Source organism: Hordeum vulgare, chromosome 2H, assembly GCF_904849725.1.
Source record: "Hordeum vulgare subsp. vulgare chromosome 2H, MorexV3_pseudomolecules_assembly, whole genome shotgun sequence".
NCBI classification, from domain to species: Eukaryota; Viridiplantae; Streptophyta; class Magnoliopsida; order Poales; family Poaceae; genus Hordeum; species Hordeum vulgare.
Window position 1 is genome coordinate 151,503,962 of NC_058519.1, and position 23,099 is coordinate 151,527,060.

Consider the following 23,099-nt stretch of genomic DNA (forward strand, 5'->3'; position numbering starts at 1 on the left):
CACCACCCACTTGATAGCCACCATCGAAGACTTAACTAATGCGTTGGACTACAACTCGGACGAGCTTGAGGGCATGGACGACGAGACCGAGGAACCCACCCCCACAAACACAGGGCGATGGATTGCAACCGCCTCGTACGATGTCTACATGGTAGACACACCTGGAGATAATGGAGAAATCACCCCCACACAGACGATAAATCTGAGGAGCCGTCAAAGCGCCGAAAGTAGTGTAAGCGTGCCAAGGCAAGCAAAGGAAAGAACTCCGCTCGGGGTAATGGGGAAAATAAAGCCCCAAAAGACCGCGATCACCCCGGGATCCATATCACCCTCAAGAGGATCCGAACAAGCCCGAGGAGCAGAGTGACCCTGATGACGCCTTTAAGACGGACAATGATAACTAATTCCCTCCCATCGATGACGATATGGATGACGAGGACTTCGCGATTCGCGAACACGTTAGAGATTAAGAGGAACTTCAGCAGCTTCTCTTGGCCACTGTACAAAGCCTGAAAGCAAAGGAACGATAACTTAAGACCGAAAAAGATACCATAAACAGTAGGTGGAACAAGGCATTAGCCGCGGAAGAACAATATGGCCCCGAGTGGCCGGACCAAAGAAAGAGCTACCCATGCCGCCGCCTACTCCCGAAATTCGATGATGAGGCCTTAGAGCCGCCATCTCCAAAGCGCTCGGATTATGACAAACCTGACCGCCCACCTCGAGGGCACGACAGCGACTGTGGAGGCCGATTACAACCCCGGTCCTCCCCGGAGAAAGGGGAAGTAGAAAGTATACCCCCGGGGACACCTTCCTATCCAACTTCTAACGGACCTATGTTAGGCCCCCGGATTCTTCTAACCTAAGCAACGTCGTCCAAAAAGCAGGGCATCGGCAAGAGAATTCTGGAACCGGTTCTTGACAAAGAAAAATTAAATCGTAGACTACCTAGACGCTGAAGCAATAGCCTCTTTTAGGCAAAACATCCAGGACGAGTGGTTGGCTTGCCAGCTCGGACAGGACAGACCGAGGACCATGTACGCCCTAACTTCCCTCATGACCAGCTTTTGTGCAGGTGAGGATAACTGGCAAGCTCAGTGCAGCCATGACTCAGACAACCCTGGAACCTGTGAGGTCCAGGATGGAAACGACAAGCCAAGGAAAAATAAGAACAAGCGCCGCCTCCTTACTGGTGATGCCGAGGACACGATAGTAAATGCCGAATTCTGCAGCTCCAAACAGCGAAAGAAACCCTTCAAAGGGAACAAGGATGGGCCAACCAATGGGAAAACTAATGGAAGGACCCTGTCAAATCCATGGCACCCAAGACAAGCCAGCCAATCACACCAATCGTAACTGTTGGGTTTTCAAGCAGGCAAGCAAGGTGGCTACCGAAGACCAGGGGAGAAGCCCTCGAAGCGAAGATGACGAGGATCCCCGTGGCCCGAACACTGGGGGACAAAAACAGTTCCCTCCTGAGGTAAAAACGGTCAACATGATCTACGTTACCCACATACCCAAGAAGGAGCGGAAGCGTGCCCTCCGAGAAGTCTACGTTGTAGAGCCCATAGCGCCAAAGTATAATCCATGGTCGGCTTGCCCGATCACATTCAATCGAAGGGATCACCCGACCAACATCCATCATGGAGGGTCGGCTGCTCTCGTTCTGGATCCCATCATATATGTATACCACCTCATGAGAGTCCTCATGGACGGAGGAAGTAGCCTTAATCTAATTTACTCAGACATGGTGAAAAAGATGGGTACTGATCCATCCAGAATAAAACCAAGCAACACTACCTTTAATGGAGTGATTCTAGGTGTTGAAGCCCGGTGCTCGGGCACCATAAGTTTGGAAGTAGTGTTCGGGTCGCCCGACAACTTCCACAATGAAGATTTGATATTCGACATTGTCCCCTTCTACAACGGGTACCATGCATTGCTCGGTCGCACCACCTTCGCCCCGTTTAACGCTATGCATCACTATGCCTATCTCTAGCTCAAGATGCCCAGACCCCGAGGAGTCATCACAGTCAACAGCAATACATAATGCTCTCTCGGGACTGAAGAACACACAACCACTCTAGCGGCTGAATGCGAGCACGACAGCGAAGCGCCAAGCTACGAGACGATCAAGTTGCCACATGCAGGTAAGCGAGCCCGAGATCAATCAGCCCCCCAGAGTCTTCCCCGACTATGAATACATAGGGGTACGCCCTCCACAACACGTCTCAAACACGCTCAAGGTATGTCCCTCACGAACACAACTTCATTCTATGCATAGCATGGGCGGGTGTGGGGGCCCTCATACGAGTACCATGTGTTCGGCTATGCCACACCATGGTACCGAACATGTCCTCAGGCACAAAACGGACATCGTAAAGATACTCCCACACGCCAAGATTTATGTTTTCGGCAGCTTCTCATGGCTCTTCTTGAAGACCCATCTACCATCCACAACAACCTTGAGGGGACCGAACCCCCTTCCTTCTATTATTGGGAGAGTTGCTGCGGCGAGGAGCCAGGTGTACGTCAAGCCACTTGCAAAGGGGTGCAGCGGAGGCATTTCTCAATCATGTTTCTTAGAGTTATGTAGTTTTTAAACTCAATAGTTTCCTGTACTCAGAGGCCTTGGTGACAAAGAATTATGAAAATTCTGTGCCCATATCTCTCATAGATACTATTTTTCTTCCACATTACTTATTTTTATGCATGTTCTTTTACTACATGGCGCTGCCAGGACATACCTATTTTAGGCTCACTACAGTGCGACTGGCTACTAAACCGGGGGTTATATGAAATTCACCACCCCGAGCACTACACCGACACTATTTCTTTTCATATGTGTTTGGTTTCTCAGGATTTTGCTTTATATGCATCGGTTTAGAATTATGTCTTGGGTCTATAGTTGGATTTCCCCGCTCATGTGATTACCCCTTTATGTTCCGCTAGTTCGGCTAAAGGGGTAAAAGAGAGAACCACTGCGATTGTATTCCCAGCTTACCTGGTTTTGAAATACCTTAGTGGAGAAAGCCGAAAACTGATCGTCATAATGAACGAGAACTGGTCTGCAATCCGAGATCATTTAAAGTCGATAGAGGCTATTCCGTGTTGTACGGATGGGTATGCACTTAACAAACCTTGTGGTAATCATTCCGATATTTGGATTTTCCGATTACTACGAAAATAGGGTTGGGGGCTCGTCATGAGCCCCGACATTAAAACATTCGTAAGGCTAAGTGAAAGTGATAAAGCCCCATAGTCCAATTTCCTCGTCCCCCCTCCCTACACTACCACCCTTGGGTGCCAAGTAATTGGATAAAGTGGTGTGGCTACTGGAACACCCCGAGTAGCATCTACCTAGGGGCTGAAGCCGACGACTGGTAACTCTTACATTAAAACGGCCAGCAACGGAATACAAAAGCATACTCAAACTTAGAATCTGCATTCCATAAGACATAAGTTTCCGAGGTACATTAATAAATATCATTCTAAAATTACATCTTTTGAGCATTCAGAAGCGATCGCCCGAGCACCATCCATAGCAGTGGCGAAGTACAACTCGGGCCATCTATGCTCCTTTCCAGCAGGCGGTGGATCGGTGGCCATCTTAAGGGGCTTTATCCCCGACAATTGCAGCATCGTCCGAGAAAAAGCATCCGAGTACCCTCTATACATGCACATCGCTGCAGATGCTCAATCCGAGGAGCGGCGTCATTGTGCTTCTACACCAAGGCGAAGTAGCTGTCTGACAAGTCCTCGGTAGGCCACGGCCAAACACACAAGACCTTCATGGCCGACTCAGCCACCCTATGAAGTTCGAGGAGCTGCTTCATCTGGTTTCTCGAACAAGGGTCTGCCTCAGGGTTCTCATACTGAGCCGAGAAGAGCCGCCGCTCGACATCCCCGTCATGCATCGCAAAGTACTTAGTGGCATCCGCTGCAGTCTATGAGAGGTTGGTAAAGGCGCCTGCGGATTGCCACATCCATGTAAGATAGGCAAACCTGTTCCCGCCAAAGGCACACTTCAATAAGTATGGTTTATCAATTTCCATATGCTTGGCCTGGCGCACTACTTCTTCATAAAACCTTCGCTCCACCCGCTCAGTTTGGAGCTCAGCGGACAGCTTCGCTTGCTCGGCCACTTTCTCATTGGTTTCATTGCTCCAAGACCTCGTACTTTGAGCTCACCTCTTGAAGCTCTTGCTTGACTTCTGTCATCCTGGCTTCATATCGTGTGCTAACGGTTTTGAGGGTGTCCTGTTTGGCAGCCGCCTGTTTGGCTGCCGCCTTGTGGGAAGCAACCTCTTGTTTGACCCTCTCCACCTCGGTGTAACGCCCAAGATGCAATCCTATCCTCAATTTGGCATGAGGGCCTCGTCAGGGATAGAAGCGCATCTCGTCGTTTCGCAAGAATGGATATCGTTACAAGTACATGTACTGAAAATATGAGATATATAGAATTGGCTTACACAAGCCACAAGCTACATCAAAGTCACATCAGTACAATACATAAACATCATGAAGAAGAGCAGGGTCCGACTACGGACGAAAACAATCGAGAAAAGAAGAACGACGTCCATCCTTGCTATCCCAGGCTGCCGGCCTGGAACCCATCCTAGATCGATGAAGAAGAAGAAGAAAAAGCAACTCCAAATGAACAATCAACACGCTCGCCTCAAGTAACCTTTACCTATACCTGCAACTGGTGTTGTAGTAATCTGTGAGCCATAGGGGACTCAGCAATCTCATTTCCAAAGGTATGAAGACTAGCAAAGCTTAATAGGTGAGGTATGGTTAAGTGGTGAGGCTGCACCAAGCGACTAAGCATAATATGAGGTGGCTAACTTACGAGTACAAGAATAAAGAGGGGGATGATCTATGCATAACGGACGTGAACTACTGATGATCAAATGAATGATCCTAAACACCTACCTACGTCAGACATAACCCCACCGTGTCCTCGATCGGAGAAGGAACTCACAAAAGAGACAATCACGGTTACACACTCAGTTGGCATGTTTTAATTAAGTTAACTTCAAGTTGTCTAGAACCAGTGTTAAACAAAGTTTCCACGTTGCCACATAACCGCGTGCACGGGTTTTCGAAATATTTAACCCTGCGGGGGTGCTCCAACTAGTCCATCACAAATTACCACAAGCCGCACAGAAATCCTCGATCACGAAGCTTGCAATCTCGTCAGATTACTTAGTGGAAAACCTCAACTCTGAGATTACCCAAAGCATCACCGGAATCCCGATGCACAAGATATCTCGTCAAAGATAAAACTAATCCAGCAAGGCCGCCTGTCGTGTCGATGAACCCGATAGGAGCCGCGTATCTCGTTCTCAGGACACGACGGATGAGCTAGACATCGGGATCGCTAAACCCTGGGTGACCAGGGGGCGCCGGACATCGCTCAGGTGGGACCAACACTCATGCGGAGCACTGGCCCGGGGGTTGATTAATTATCCTCGGGGTCCGAAAAGTCCCTATGCAACTTTATTAGGTTATTAGGCAAATGTAGTACCAAAGTTGGGCCTTGCCAGACCAGCTTTAATCTAAAACGAATTATCAAGGGGGTCCCCATAACAACGCCGATCGTGTTAGGAGCGCTCAATTATGGAACATAATACCGGTAGCCGAAACTAAGGGGGCAAAGGTGGAACAAAACACTAGGCTAGAAAGGCCGAGCCTTCCACCTTTTACCAAGTATATAGGTGCATTAAATTAAATAGCATATAATATGGTGATATAACAAGGAACCCATGTTATCACATGGAAGCAACTGCACCTGCAACTAGCAACGCTAACACATGGTTAAGCAAGCGGTAACATAGCCAATAAGTGGTTTGCTAGGTTGTGAATAGGTTGAAGGTTTTCATGGCAATGTTGAGAGGCTGATATTTAACAGGTGGTAGGCAACGAGACATAGCAACAGAAACGATAATACTAGCATGGCAACGATAGTAATGGTATCTGGGGAAATGGTCATATTGCCTGAGATCCCGCTTGGAAGAAGAACGACTCCGTGAAGCACACAAACCGATGTAGTTGAACGGGTCCTCACAATCTGACACGCTTGCGGAACTCTATCGAGACGGAGCAAACCGGAAGCAAGAATCAACACACGATATACACCACATGACGCAAAACACATATGATGCATGAACAACTGAATATAAGCAAGACATGACATGGCAATTCACAACAATAAAACACTACACATTAAGTGAAGTTCAATATGCAACGAGTTGCATATTGACGAAACTCCACATACAGATTATTTAGTTCTATCCCGATTAGGTACACGATAGTAATAATTTTGGTTAAACATGGCAAGAGATGAAGCATAATTAATCTACCTATCTAGGCGTTTAGATGAGGTCGGAAATGACATATAGCATCTCCGGGATGACCTCATACGTTAATTTGTAATTTTGTCCAGATCTGAACTAACATGTTTTAATAGTTGTTAAACAGCAAAAAAATAGGTTCACGTGATTCTAAGCGTCGTTACAAGCAATTTACACATAGAGAACATCTCCAACGGAGCTACGGTTCAAAAGATACGAGCACCGCAAGATATGATGGCATGAATGCAATATGTGTGCAACGACAGCCACAAGCATTTCAAAACATACAACCAGCAAGATAATGTGAAACTACACGAGATTCTAATCAAGTTTCATATAGGACACGATCAAAACGGAGCAACGGTTCAACAACTACGAGCTAAACAAGAAATCACTACAATCTGCCAAAATCAGCCACATAACATTTTCTACACCCCACAACTACGAGCTACATAAAACCAATATGCTCAACCAAGGCATGAGACGATAGAGGGCAAGATGCACTACCACATGCAACTTATAACACCTAGCATCGAAGCATGGATCATTAGGAAAAGAAGTGACAAAATGGCTTCTCACACACAATTTCAGACTTAGTGAAAACCACAGATATGAAAGTGCAGTTTTGATCTGAAGGCATATTGACAGCAGCAAAACCATAAGCTACAGGACTACAAATGGCATGAAAATTTACAACATGCTAAAGAATCCTAAAGTCTACAATTAACTCCATTGCATCAACCTCAAAAGAGCTATAGATCACTAGATAAACTCATGCAAAGACATCAACAAAATATAACAGATTTCAGACTTAGAAATATTTCAACATCTCCAAATCAACACTATTTTCTAGCATGTTGAGAGCAAGCAAACCACACGTAAACATGGATTTCTATTGCAACCAAAAATACCAGGGGCTAGCCTACACATCCAAGGGCAAATCTCTAGTTGACAACTCCTTCATATCATGCACGGATTAAATCCCACAAAATAAACAAAAGGGCAACATGGCAAAATATCACACGAACTAACTTTCTCAAAAGCTAAAACTAAATGCACAGTTAAATTCTATGGATTTTTCTACGCCGGAAACATATATAACATGTGGGGTTGCAAAATTAAAACAACGCCACACGTATATGCGGGAATATGTCCTAAACACGGTATAATAAACTAGCGAAGGAATCCTAAATGCAAAAATACAAACCACTACTCTAAAATACATGGAAAAAGGTTCCTAAAAACATGAGCATTTTATCTACGGAGTTCGAGCAATCCGGACACGCATGAAAAATAAATACGGAACAATCCCCTATTGGGACAACACGCAAAACTAGGCATTCGGCATGTCAAACTAATTCAAACATGTATGCAAGTTGCAAATTACGAATCTACACGCAAAACTACACAAGATTCATATACAATACGTCGCGATCCGATACACGGATAAAAAGCTACACACGTTTGAAATATACTCTATTTTCCTAAGAAAAAAAATAATCCGAAAATCCTAGAAATAAACTACCGGGCCTAAATTGGTGGGAGCAAGGGAACTATTCTACGCCTAGGCGTGGAATAGAGGGGCTGGGGCTTACCTAGCTGGGCTCGGCCCAGGTCGCTGCCGAGGCGGCAGCAGGCCGAAAGGAGGAGGCGGTGGGCCGGCTCTGCATCGGGCCCACGCGGGCGATGGAGGAGATGTGGGCCGACTGGAGGCGCTCTGGCCTGCTGGCGCTGGCTGGACCACTCCACGACCGCGAAGGCCAGCTGGACGCTTCGTCCTCCTCCTCCTCGCTCCTAACCGAGAGGAGGGGAGGCACCAGCGAGGCGGCGGCACAAGATTCGGCCACCCCTTACCGGATCTGGAGGAGCTAGCGGCGGGAAGGGGTAGATCCGAGCTTGGGGGTTCCGTTCCCGGCGGCGGCGGCTCGAGGCGGCACCGGGGCGAGGAGAACGAGCGCAGGCTTCCATGGTGGCCTCCTGCGGGACATAGAGAGAGAGAAGAACTGTCAGAGGGAGGCCGAGAGGAGAGGAGGGGATGGGGAGGAAGAGGGGCGGTGCTCCGGCCTATTCTGGGGCCTGGCCGTGGCTGCTTCGGTGGCCGACGCTTCGGTCGCTCCGGCGGCGGGACAAAGGTGCAGGCGCCCTGGGGAAGGAGTTGCGGGGGGGGGGGGGGAGGCGATGGCTTGCGGCTAGCGGCGGCGGACGATCCGGGCCTGGCGGGCCTCAGATGGGCTCGGACGGGCCCGCGGTGACTCGGAGGAGAGAGAGATTGTGCTAGGGTTTGGTGGGGGCACGGTTTTCGAGGCAGAGGGAGGAGAGGGTGCCTCAAATGGTACGAGGGTCTATTTATAACAAAAGGGGGGCTAAGTTTAGCAGTTTTCGCCCCAGTTTCAACCGCGCGGTCGGAATCGAACAATTCCTAACGCGCGATGGGCTAAGTGGCCGTGTAGAGTAGGTTAGCCGGGGAAGAGAGGGAACCGGTGCGGTGCGGCAACGCGATTTTTAAAACACTGATAAACGTCCGACGATAGACCGAATACGGTGGCGCTACGGTCGACCATTCGGGTACCAGACGGACTCCGATTGCGAGGAAATTTGGCAGGCGGTCTAACTATAATAAAATAAGACCGCCTGTCAAGTTCCAATACAATCAGAGGAAGTTTTACACACACTTTTAAAACAAGATTTTGACGATGCCATGGGCGCGTGCGAGTGCGGTTTGGCTCCGAACGGACAACAACGAGAACTAGCAACTAACAACGGATGCAATTTTGAAAACTGGCGGCAACGGAGTGCCGATGCGATGCAGATGATGCACATGATGCGATGATGATGCGACAAATAAAAATAATCACACGACAAAAACGGAATAAAGGGGGAATCTTCTGGAACGTCAGTCTCGGGCTGTCACACTCGGCCCTGAGCTTTTAAAGCTCTTTGTCTTTGACTGTTGATTAAAGATAAAACGACAGAGGTTAGATGACAGGGCCAGGACTTTTCATCAGATAATACTAAGGGACAATGCTTTCATGCAAGCTTACCCTCTTTCTCACCAAACCGAGCATTGGTTTGATCAAGCTCTTTATCGGATACTTCCAGTTTCTTATTTAGTTCGGATATTTCCAATGCATTAGTATTTGTAGCCGATGACGAGGCCTACAAAGTGCACAATTTGTGAAGCATGAGGTTTTCCTATTGAGGTAACCCTGATCGGCCAAATTTCTTGAAAACAAACATACTAATCAAAGTCTTCGGACAATTTTTCATATATTCCCTTCTTTGAGCTACGGGTAAGATTTCTCAAACTCACCCCTGGATCGGAGGCTGTTATACCACTAGAAATATAAGTTCACATATACAAAATAACATGCACAAACATACATGGTTTACCAGAAAGCCTGTCAATAAGCCGGTAAAGGCTTTATTTAATCCGCTGTTAACGGAATGAATGCTCCACAACACCGTACACATTAAGGTGCGATGTTCGTCAGTAATGGAGGCATCAGATAGGATCTCCTCCATCTTTGCCAACCCCTTGACTAAGACCCGCTCAAGTATGGATGGGGCTGAGGGGGGCGCCGAAGACGTTAGGGGTAGCTCGGGCAAAGATTGCACCCCCTCCCGCTTCCAAAAAGACCGGTCTCCCGGGCTATGTTAGCCGGAGAGTTAAACTTGGCTAGGACCTCTTGGGCTTCAGCGGCAGACACGTCTTTTGTAATCGGGACCTCACGGTCCTCAGCTCCCGAGGCTAGGTGGGAGGCCACCTCAACGGCATCCTCAAAGGCTTGGGGAAGGGAGGTGCGGGACGTGTTCCCACTCTCCACTAGCTCAGCTGGCGGTGAATCTCCCTCCGAGACCTGATCCATTGATAGACCTCGGACGGGGCTGTGATAAGTAAAAGTGTATATGCCAACCGATTAAAATAGGATTCAGTATAAGTGCACTTAATAAAGTCATCAGGGCTCGTACCTTTGGCCTAGGGGTTTAAACCTGGGGGCTCGACGGGGAACCATCTCGAATTCCCTGATCTCATGGTCAGAATCCAGACAGGTGCCAAGAGAGGTGGCCTTGCCGTTGCAAGGCCTCTTTGAGGCCCTAGGAGGCAGGGCTTCTTTCTCTTCCTATTTTAGCGCTCTCTTCTCGGACTGGGAGGAATCCATACCTTGCTCCTCTTCCGCCTCCTCCACCTCGTGGGTAGAGGAAACACACATATACTCGAACTTAGTGTCCGAGGGACCCATGGAACGAAGACCTCCCCGGGTCTCGTTCTTCTTCGGCTCTAGTGCCTTCTACGACTTCAGAACCAACATTGCGGCCAGTAGCTCCGACCTTGGCTCTTGAGGTAGTGGAGCTGCTTCGTTGATGTTCTTTTCCATGGCCAACCACCCCTGTCAAAATCATTTGGGGAGAGGTGAGATCTGTGTAAAGGGGATCAGAACTTTGGGACGAAAATAATATTTGGACGTACCTCGACTAGAGGAGTCTAGTCGTCTAAGCCTCTATCTTCGTCCTCGGACGGCCACACTTGTTGGGGTTTGAACAAAGCCCGCCATATGTCCGCATGGGTCGTACGGAAGAACTACTTTATGACCTTGGGATCATCGGGTTTGTTAACTCACATCGGATTCGCCGGATGCTGACACGGTAGAATGCATCGATGTAGAGCGACTTTGATCACATCGGTCAATTGGATGTTTGCATCCACCATTTGCATGATGCATTTCTACATCATCTTCACATCCCTGGCAAGCCCCCAATCCATGTTTTCCTGACCGAGGAGGTTAGCCTCTCCGGAGGTCCGAACCATAAATCGGCAGCCGTTGATAGTATCTATCAAGGTGCCCTCTGACCGTGTCACCTTGCAGATTTTGCATATCACCGCCCCGCCACAATCAGCGTGCTGGATGCTTACGAACTTTGGCTTGACGTTGAGCGTCTTAAGCCAGAGCCCGAAATGTGGGTGAACCCGCAAGAATGCTTCACACACGATGATGAAGGAGGTGATGTGCATAATGGAGTTGGGAGGGAGGTCATGGAAATACAACCCGTAAAAGAACATAAGGCACCTGACAAAAGGGTGTAGGGGAAAACATAGTCCTTGGAGGAAATGGGGAATGAACACTACCCGCTCACCCGATTTGGGAGTTGGGATCACCTAGCCTACCTCCACCGCCCGCTGGGTGATACGTCTCCGACGTATCTATAATTTTTGATGGTTTCATGCTAATATATTGTCAAACTTTGGATGTTTTGCATGCCTTTTTTTTTTTTTTGGGACTAACTTATTAACTCAGTGCCAAGTGCCAGTTCCTGTTTTTTCCATGTTTTTGACCCCTTTCAGAGGAGATTTTGAAACGGAGTCCAAACGGAAGAAAATCCCCGAAAAGAATTTTTCTGGAACGGAAGAAGATCGGAGGACTTGGGAGCCAAGCCAGAAGAGCCCAGGGGCCCCACAAGCTCCCACCCCGCGGCCAGGGGGGCGCCATGCAGGTTTGTGGGCCCCCTGGAGGTCCCCTGACCTAGATCTTGCGCCTATATATTCCCAAATATTCACAAAAAAATCAGGAGAGGGTCGCAATCGCTTTTCCGCCGCCGCAAGCTTCTGTCTCCGCAAGATCCCATCTGGGACACGTCCTGGTACACTGTCGGAGGGGGGATTCAGACACGGAAGGCTTCTTCATCAACACCATGACCTCTCCGATGATGCATGAGTAGTTCACCATAGACCTACGGGTCCATAGCTAGTAACTAGATGGCTTCTTCTCTCTCTTGGATCTTCAATACAAAGTTCTCCATGATCTTCATGGAGATCTATCAGATGTAATCTTCTTTTGCGGTGTGTTTGTCGAGATCTCATAAATTGAAGATTTATGAACAGATTATCTATATGAATCTTATTTGAGTTTCTTCTGATCTCTCTTATGCATGATTTCATATCCTAGTAATTCTCTTCGAGTTGTGGGTTTTGTCTGGCCAACTAGATCTATGATTCTTGCAATGGGAGAAGTGCTTGGTTTTGGGTTCATACCATGCGGTGACCTCACCCAGTGATAGAAGGGGTAGCGAGGCACGCATTGTGTTGTTGCCATAAGGGTAAAAAGATGGGGTTTTCATCATTGGTTTGAGATTATCCCTCTACATCATGTCATCTTGGTTAAAGCGTTACTCTATTCGTCATGAAATCAATACACTAGATGCATGCTGGATAGCGGTCGATGCGTGGAGTAATAGTAGTAGATGCAGAAAGTATCGGTCTACTTGTCTCGAACGTGATGCCTATATGTATGATCATTGCCTTAGATATCGTCATGACTTTGCGCGGTTCTATCAATTGCTCGATAGTAATTTGTTCACCCACCGTAATACTTGCTATTTTGAGAGAAGCCTCTAGTGAACACTATGGCCCCCAGGGTCTACTTCACACCATATTTTTAGCCTTACACTTTTACTTCGTTGCACTTTCCGCCTTCAGATCTCACTTTGCAAACAATCTTTAAGGGATTGACAACCCCTTTGAAGCGTTGGGTGCAAGCTTGTTTGTGTTTGCGTAGGTACTCTGGACTTGACGAGCCCCTCCTTCTGGATCGATACCTTGGTTCTCAAACTGAGGAAAATACTTACTGCTCCTGTGCTGCATCACCCTTTCCTCTTCAAGGGAAAAACCAACGCAAGCCCAATCTCCGTCAATGTGTCAATTTCTGGCACCGTTGTTTGAGAAGTAGCAGTGGGCAATGTCAGAGGAGAGGTATCTGGAGCGCTTAAGCTCCCGAATGTCAGCGCCGGAGATGGTCGACACCTCCTACTTTCCATGAGAACCGCCCATGGTGCAGACTTGAAGACGGTGACGGAAGAAGAGAGGGCGCTCGAGCTTGGAGAAGGCAATAGAGAAGTCGAGGATGCAGGTGTTAAAGATCTTTGGATCTTTGTTCCTTTTTATATGGGACTCTAATGCCAAGGGCCCCTTTTACTGTGTCGGTTGCTCCGCCACCGACCTCAAAAAAATTATCGAGTCGTTGTGCGCGTGGGTAAGCCTGTGCAATTATTCGAATCCCAGTAAATGCGGAGTCACAATCTCCTCTAGAGGATGTGTCCCTTAAAACATGGCCCTGAGCCATGGTTCAATGCGACCTTTCGCCAGGATAGCATGTCAATCGAGGGGCTATTCACACATGGGCGTTTAAATGCCTTTGTTGAAAAGAAAACGATGTCAGTTTTAAAGATGTACAGGTTACTGAAGCGATCAAATCAGAGTCGGCCGAGCATGGGTGTAACTTACCTTGCAAGCCGATTGCTATCGATATAAGGAGCATCCGAAGACTGAGAAAACCGGCGTTGAAGGTTAGTTCGGGGGCTACTGAGGGAGTCGAGGATTCTGGGGTCCTCGGGCGGCCGGTTAGCCAATACTGGGTGGGCCCATTGTCGCTGCATTGTAGAAGGCCGGGCCTTATGACGACCTCTACTCTAGAAGGACCTTATCCGTGTAGAGGAGGCTGAATCATCTAGGGTTTAGCATATACAATCTCGAGGTAGATCTACTCCGTAATCATCTTCATTAATATAATCGAGCAGGACGTAGGGTATTACCACCATAGGAGGGCCCGAACCTGGGTAAAACCACCGTGTCCCCTTCTTCCTGCAACCCATCTATCTTAGGTCCACAGTTCGGGACACCCTACCCGAGATCTGCCGGTTTTGACACCGAGAGTGAGCATATGCCTATTTTGGTTTTTGGGTCCCATGCCTATATTTGTTTCCCGTGTTGTAACTACTAGGGAAAACCTTATACGTGGAGGCTTATCAGTACCGCGCGTTTGCTCAGGGCGCTACTGCTAATTATTAGTAGCACGACGTAAGTAGAGAAGCTACACGTAGTTATGTACTTGTAGCGTGGCTATGCGAGACAACTCTACTGCTAAGGGGTCACATTATCACCCACATGGGCTGCCCCTAGTAGTAGCGCTGGGCCATAGCCATGCGCTACTGCTATTTCACAACCCGTGCTACTACTAATGTCACCTTATCCTCACCCCCGCGTGTCTATTTCTCTCAGTCCCCCCTCTCACACTCTTGCCACACCCCGCCGCCGCTATCGCCACCCTCGCCCACCGCCGCCACCCTCCCACCGTTAGGGTTCTCCCTCCCTCCTCCCCTCGTCGCCCTCCTCTCTCTTACGTCCTCTTTCCTCCCGTAGCTCTCCTCCCCTCCTCCTCTTACCAGCCTCATCCCTCCTCCCTCCATCTCCGACCGCCCTCCTCCCTCCTCTTCTTCTCCCTTCCCTCCTCCTGTTACCATCCTCTCTCCCTCCTCCTCCTCCTCCTCTTTACTCCCCACTCCTCCCATCTCCTCTCTCCTAATTAAGTAATGTTTTAGTTATATGATTTTTCTGTTTCTAGTTTTAGTTTTTAGTATAGTATATGTAGATGTAGTAGTACTTTCTAGTTTATAGTTTATAGTTATAGTTTATCCTATTAGTTTATAGTTTCTAATTTACTCAATTTGTTAGAAACTTAGTTGGTAGAAAATGTATTCGACACTTTGATTTAACTAGTAGTAGAATAGAATGTCATTTTAAACGATGATGGTTTTGGTTGTCTTTCAGAATGGTTTGTGAAAGTGCGTTACATCGACTAGAGGGGGGTGAATAGTAATTTTCTATGAATTCTTCACTAAGGAATTTCCCTGTGAGGAAATTGCTAAGTCACGAACAACTTGCAGCGGAATAAGTACTCCGGTGTAAGCGTAACATTGCAAAAGCATGATCATCATGATGAAATGAAACAAACACTTAGCATGAGTAGCGTGATCAGGATAAGCAGGTGAAGAACAAGTGATGCGAAGAATTTGAGATGAGGAATTTGAGAAAGTCTTCAGTCGAATTCTTCAAACTGTACCGATCAATTAAATCAACACATAAATGAGGAAATAGAACCAGATACTCGATGAAGATAATGATTTGATGACCCAGTTCCAACTGTTCTCGCAGTCGTACGTTTGGTTTGGAGCAGCTTGGTATTTAAACCAAAGGACACACAGTCCTAGGACACTAAGTCCTTACAGTATTCTCCTTAAGCTAAGGACACAAAGTCCTCACCCAACACTCATGGTAAGTCTTTAGAGCAGACTTCCAAACCCTCACAAACTCAGTCACCCGACAATCCATAGTTTACTGATGGATGCCCTAGACCAGTGATGCCTAATCGTCTAGAAGATGCACAGTCTTCAAAGGTAACAAGCTTTGGTTCCACACAGGAACAATCTCTTGAGTGATGGTTAATCTCTTTGGGGTTTTGGGTTTTTGTTTGGGGCTTTGGGTTTTTTCCTCACTGATGATTTTCTATCAAAGTCTCTGAGGAATGGGTTGCTCTCAACTGAAAAGTGTCAAGTTCTCTCTTGAAGCATCCATCCAACTAGTGGTTACGGAGGGCGGCTATTTATAGATGGGGAGCAATCCCGACATGATTTGGCATAAATACCCCAATGATATGACCGTTATGTGGATAAGATTTGGGGATAGCTAGCGCACGGTGATATGTCTCCAACGTATCTAACTTTTTTTGATTGTTCCATGCCGCTATATTATCATTCTTGGATGTTTTATGATCATTTTATAGCAACTTTATATCATTTTTTGGGACTAACCTATTGACATAGTGCCTATTGGAGTTGTTGTTTTTGCAGTTTTTTCCTTCGCGGAAAATCAATAGCAGATGAAGTCCAAATGCCATGAAACTTTATGGAGTTGTTTGTGGACCAAAATGAAACTTCGGAGCCAAGAATGAGTAGTAGACGAGGCCCAGGGGGGCACTAGACACGAGGGCGTAACCTGGTATCTAGTGGGGCCCACGGGCACCTCCTCCACTGCCTCCGAGCTCTACAAATACCCCAATATACAGAAAACCCTAGAGGAGTCGACGAAAAATGATTTCAGCTGCCGCAAGTTCTAGAAGCCATAGAATGCAATCTAGAGCCCGTTCCGGAGAGGAACACAATCACTAAGGGGTTCACCATCCTAGTTGATTCTCCTCCGATGATGTGTGAGTAGTTCATACAAGACCTACGGGTCTAAAATCACAATTTCTCCCTAGGGTGGTTTTGATAATTGATCACAACATATGCATCTTGGACTAATGTGTTTTCCTTTCAGAAAAGTTCAAAAGATGCTATGGCTCAATGTTTTTGTGGAGATGCCCCTTGATGCAAGAAAGGAATACTATTGGCTCAAGCTTCAAGCTAGAAGACTCTTCATTTTAAATTTGTGAGAAATCACTTTTTGAGTCTATAGGAAAGCCAATACTACTAAAAGGGGGTGAGGTAGTAAAATGAACTGATTGCTCAAATGCTCAAAGTTAGCCACCGAAACACTCAGTCATTTTTCCCACATATCCACTCTATCAAGTTCCAGATTCACAAATTCAGTGTCACCAACATTTCCACAGCGGACCCACCGAGTTTGGGCCTCACAAAGAACCCTAGTCATTGCCACATAATTGGTGGAACCGAAACTGCATCGGTGCTACCGAGTCTGGGTGACGAACATTCTGTTGCCAAGATACACAAAATCGGAATTTCCGAGTTTGAGTATTGACACCACCGAATTTGGCCATCTAACTGTTAGTGACCTTTTTGGTGCCACCGAGTTGTATATATCGGTCTCACCGAGATTCAAAAGTTCACACCTTTAGTACTAGTCGATACCACCGAGTTTCCAACTTCGGTATCACCGAATTTGCTCTTTTGTGTGTCAAGGATGGATTTTGGCTGCTGCCTATATATACCCCTTCACCCACCTCTCATTCGTGGGAGAAGCAATTGGAACACACACTTCATTTCCAGATCCATTTTCTAAGAGAGAACCACCTATTCATGTGTTTTGACAAGATATTCCAATCCAATCATTTGAAACTTGATCTCTAGCCTCCCCAAACTGCTTTCCACCAAATCAACCTCTCCTACCCATGCATATTCTGTGAGAGAGAGATTTTTGTTGAGGAGACTATCTTTAGAAGCACAAGAGCAAGGAGTTCATTGATCTACCCCATCTATTACCTTTTGGACGGTGGTGCCTCCTAGATTGGTTAGGTGTCGCTTGGGAGCCTCCTACTTCATGTTGTGGAGTTGAACCAAGATGTTTGTAAGGGCAAGGAGATCGCCTACTTCATGAAGATCTATCGTGAGTAAGGCTAGTCCTCTGTGGAGGAAGCCATGGTGGGATAGACAAGGCCGCTTATTTGTGGACCCTCCGTGGGTGGAGCCCTCCGTGGAGTCTCGCACCCGTTACCCTTCGTGGGTTGTAGGCTCCACTAACATGGACGTACGATAGCGCCACCTATCGGAACCATGCCAAAAATCGTAGTGTCAACCTCATGTGTTTGATCTCCCTACCTTACAACTCTATTTACACTTGCATGGTTACTTTCCACTGCTATACTATTAGAACTTCATGTGTAGGGTGTACTTGACTTGTTATAACTGTCATAGCTGCCTCACAAGTAAAATTAGGAAAAGGCAAAAAAATTATATTGTCAAGTAGTCTAATCACCCCCTCTAGACATACTTTCGATCCTACAAGTGGTATGAGAGCTTTGGTATCCATTTCATTGGTTTAGCAACCTAGGAGAGTATGACATCTAGTGAGGGAAATTATCATCGTAGAGGTCCTTACTTCGATGGCACTAATTTTGCTTGTTGGAAGCTTAAAATGAAAATGCATATAGTTGGCCTTAATCCTCATGTTTGGGCTATTATTCGGGTTGGTGTGCAAGGTAACTTCTTTGGAGATGGTCATGAACCAGATCGTGATTCGACAGATGATGAACTGAAGATGTTGCAACTTAATGCTCAAGCCTACGATATCAGCTTCAACTGCCTTTGACCCGAAGAATTCAATAAAATCAGTCGTCTTGAGAATGCAAAAGAAATTTGGGATACTTTGGTTGATATGGACGAAGGTATTGATTCTATCAGAGAATCTAAGTTGGATTTGCTTCATAGTCAGCTTGACAAGTTCAAGATGAAGGATGGTGAAGGAGTCGCTGAAATGTACCCTAGGCTAGCTCTCATCACCAATGAGATTGCCGGCTTAGGAAGGGAAGAGATGATCGACAAATTCATCATCAAGAAGATACTTAGAGCTCTTGATGGCAAGTATGACACGGTGTGCACATTGATCCAAATGATGCCAAATTACAAAGATCTCAAGCCAACTGAAGTCATTGGTAGGATTGTTTCTCATGAGATGTCACTCAAGGACAAAGATGAGTTGCACAACAAGTCAAGCGATGCGTATAAAGCTTCATGTGATGCTCCCACTACTTCAAAAGACAATCTTGTCACTGATGACGAGATAAGCCTCATTGTCAGAAAATTCAACAAGTTCTACAAGAGTAGACGTAAACATAGATGCTCAAGTTTAATACATGATGAGAAGCGTTCATCCAGTCGTGACCAAAACTGCTACAATTGCGGGAAGCCCGGACACTAATCAAATGAGTGCTCAGCTCTAAGTCACCTCGTAGAGAGGGAAGGAGTAGAGAAGATCACTATGAACGAAGAAACTCACGGAGATGCAAGGAATCGGAGAAGGACAAATACACCAAGAGCAGTTCAAGAAGAAGATATCAAGCTCATGTTGGTGAATGGGTCTTTGGATCCGAGTCTGATCACCACTCCGAGAGAAGCTATCGCTCCAACTCCGACTATAGTCAAGATGAAAGTGTTGCCGGGATTGCGCTTGTTTCCACCAACTCCTACGACTTATTTGATTCACCAAACTAGGGAGTCAGGAACTGCTTCATAGCTAAAGGCCCCAAGGTATCACATCCTGAGTATCTTGATTTCAATAGTGATGAGGATGACTTGTTTGGAGAATATGACTTGCTTCTAGATAAAACTAATCAATGCACTGAAAATGAACTTGCTATTTATCATGCTAGTCAAGAGAAATCGAATGATGATGATAAGAAAGAAATTGAACGACTAACTCAAGAATTAAAAACTCTTAAGTTAGCTCATGCGTCTACTCTAGAAGATCATAGAGAGCTTACAAGAACCCATGAGAACCTACGCTTTGAGAAGCTCAACTTGGAGCAAGAGCATGAGTTCTTAAAATCAATCAATGATCATCTTCGGAAGAAGAGTTCTTCTAATCTAGCCAAACGATTACTCTTGTCTAAGTTTGTTCCACAAGTTAAACCAAGGAACACTAGTAACAAAGGCAATAAGGTTTCTTCATCTAGTAACAACAATGCTAAAGCTAAACCCTATAATGTTGTTGTTAGTAACTCTATTTATTGCACTAAAGATTCTTTTAGCCAAGTTACACTTGAGCAATAAAATGATCTATTGAAAGAAATTATAGAGAGAGGTGTCTTCAAGAGTCTTGCCAGAAGTAAGCAATTTGAGGAAATTGTGCGCAAGCAAGAGGGAATCTGAAGAAACAAGGTGTTGGCTACTTCAACGTCAACAGAGATGTTCGGGAAGAAGGTCCATATCCCACTCCCAAGTTTGTTCCCCAAGAAGATAAGTGTGATTCCACTCCTTCCGAAGGAACAAGCTCACAAGATGGCCTTCTACCACAAGACCACAAAGGCAAGGGAAAGGTTCAAGATGACATTGACCTATTTGAAGAAGAACCAAAAGCCAAGGTCAAGTGGATTCCCAAGGATACTACTAGCTCTACCTCAACAAATGCTACCACAACTCCAAGGATTCCCATCAATTTGGTGTGGATTCCTAAGAGGAAGAACTAGAAGTTCTTGAGGGGTGACCCTGCCAATGAAATTCACTCTTATTCATTTTGGCAATAATTATATGCAATCAACCTCAACCGTATGCATTAGTTCAAGGAGCCAGACATTCCCTCAAAGGTAAGCAAGGAACAAGGTAACTGATGCAGCTTTGGACATTATCCCATGTGTGCTTCACTCCATGTCCATAGATATTCTTGCATATGTTCCTTTTGCTTTGGGACTAATCCATGTAGGTGAAAGGAGTATGAAAACAACAAGGATTGCTCCCAACTCAAGATGATCTTCATCAACATTAAGCATCCACCACTACTTCACCTACTTGAAGTCTTCTACGACAAAACCCAAGGTTAGTTGATCCCTCTTAGTGGGGATATCATATCAAGGGGGAGCTTTACTCTAAGACTAGATTATAAGCATCTCCTAAGGATATGAATACATTAATGCTTATGTAAAAGTGGTAACCCCACTTGTGCTTAACGACAAGTATGACCTATGATCAAGTATTCTTACTTGGCTCCTATGTCAATATACTCATATATGGATGACTTTGTCATCACCCAAGTGCTTGATAGCTGCTAGGATGTTTGTGCATGTTCACCATGTTTTATTCATCATTCTTATTGTGTGAGCATGTTGGTGTGCATGTGTTTGATCATTCGAGGACATCCAATTGTTGTTATTTGGCTTTTGATTTATCTTTTGCCAATTTGATGGACAAGAATGCCTTGGACCATTCTCTAGCTATCTATGATATCTCATATCAAGTTCTATTCATGGTTCATCACAAAACTTGAACAAGCACTTGTCGATCCCTCTATGTGAAGGTGCACTCATAGTTCCATATCATCCAAGGCTGCCTTCCAAAACCTATTTGAAAAAACTCGATGTGACCAACTCCATGGCCGATATGTACAAGACCATTCCACATCAGTACTTGGCCAGTCACAAGCTTGGTTCAGTGTATTTTCTTCAAGCTGGCATTCCCACGACGAACACTATACTGCGATACACCCTCATGCCTAAGTCAGGTGATGAGAAGATTATCAATGGATATTCTATCAACCTGCTGCACGTGATAGACACACATACCAGATTTAGAGTGATGGACTTGATAGTTGACACTATCCTGAGAACTGCTGCAGATCAGAAGAGATCATGTGTATATGCCCTTACATTCAGATGCTCATCAATGCCAACATAGGCAAGCATGCATATCTACTTGATCGTCCACATCTACCTCTTCAGCCTGAATTTGAAGATAATGAGGTTGTGATGGATGATAATGATCCCAACTCAGCTGGAGCAAGAATGGCAGGAGAGGCTGAAGCTGCTAGAAATAGGCCACCTCCAGTTACACAGCTCAGAACCCCAGCCGAGCAAATGGCATTTCTAGTGAGCACTGTCCAAGGCATGGATAAGAACATCCAAGAGATCATGCAAAATCAAAAGAGTCTTGAGAGAGTTGTGGACACGAAATTCCACAACATGGATGTGAAGGTAACTGAGTTGACCACCATTGTCAGAAAGCTTCAACAAGAAGTTGACTCTATGGAGATTCCATGCTCAGAGGATGAAGATGACGATGATGATGATGATAAGGATGAGTCTCCTCCTCCCACTACTACTAGGTTCAGCACCAGGCCTTGGTCAGCTGTTGTTCCAGCTCAGAAGACAGGTCAGACATCTTCAGCACAAGCTTCAACACCTTCAGCACCAGCTCCAGCTCAAGAACCTCTAGTATCAACTCCTCCAGCTCCAGGGACATCAGCAGACGACTTCGCAGACGTTGTTCTATCGACTCCATCATCAGCTGCCTAGAGAGACGAGTAGTTCTATACTTTTCAACTTTTTGGTAACTTGTTGCCAAAGGGGAGAAATGTAAGATCGTAGACTTCGTGTGAGAGTGATATTTTGACTTTATTTGCTCTCATTTGGTTTTTAAAAACTTTGGTTGTTGGATGAATATATCCTTTCTGTGTGATTGGTCATACGCTTTATCCCGTGTGATGCTATGATAGCATCTCTTAGCTATCCTTGTGATGACCACTCACTTATCTTGTTAGTGTCATGGGCATTGCTATTATTTTTATGCACCACCAAGATGTATGCGACATGGAAGAGTAACCTATGATCCTAATCGATCGTGCATTTGCATTCAAACACAAATTTTAAATAATGTACAAATTTAGGGGAACTCTTGCTTTTCACATACTTCTGAAAGCGTCGATGCTAATCATTGATTATATCTTTTATCGAAGCTTTGATCTATATGTTGTTATCAATTACCAAAAAGGGGGAGATGGGAAGCACAATTGCTCCGTAGGGTGGTTTTGATAATTGATCATAACATATGCATCATTGGACTAATGTGTTTTCCAAGTATATTTCAGAAAAGTCCAAAAGATGCTATGGCTTAAAGTTTTTGTGGAGATGCCCCTTGATGCAAGAAAGTAATAATATGGTCTCAAGCTTGAAGCTAGAAGACTCTTCATTTTATATTTGTGAGTAATCACTTTTTGATTCCATAGGAAAGCCAATAGTATTAAAAGGGGGTGAGGTAGTAAAACGAACTCATTCCTCAAATGTATAGATCATAGACTTCGTGTGTGAGAGAGCGCTTTTGAATTTATTTAATCTCATTTGGTTTTAAAAACTTTGGTTGTTGGATGACTTTATCCTTTGTGTGTGATTGATCATACACTTTATCCTGTGTGATGCTACGATATCATCTCTTAGCTATCCTTGTGATGATCAGTCACTTATCTTGTTGGTTTCTTGTGCACTGCTATTATTTTTACGGACCACCAAGATGTATGTGACATGGAAGAGTAAACCATGATCCTAATCGATTGTGCATTTGCATTCAAACGCAAATTTTAAATAATGCACAAATTTAGGGGGAGCTCTTGCTCTTCACATACTTTTCAAAGCGTCGATGTTAATCATTGATTATATCTTTTGTCAAAGCTTTGATCTATATGTTGTCATCAATTAC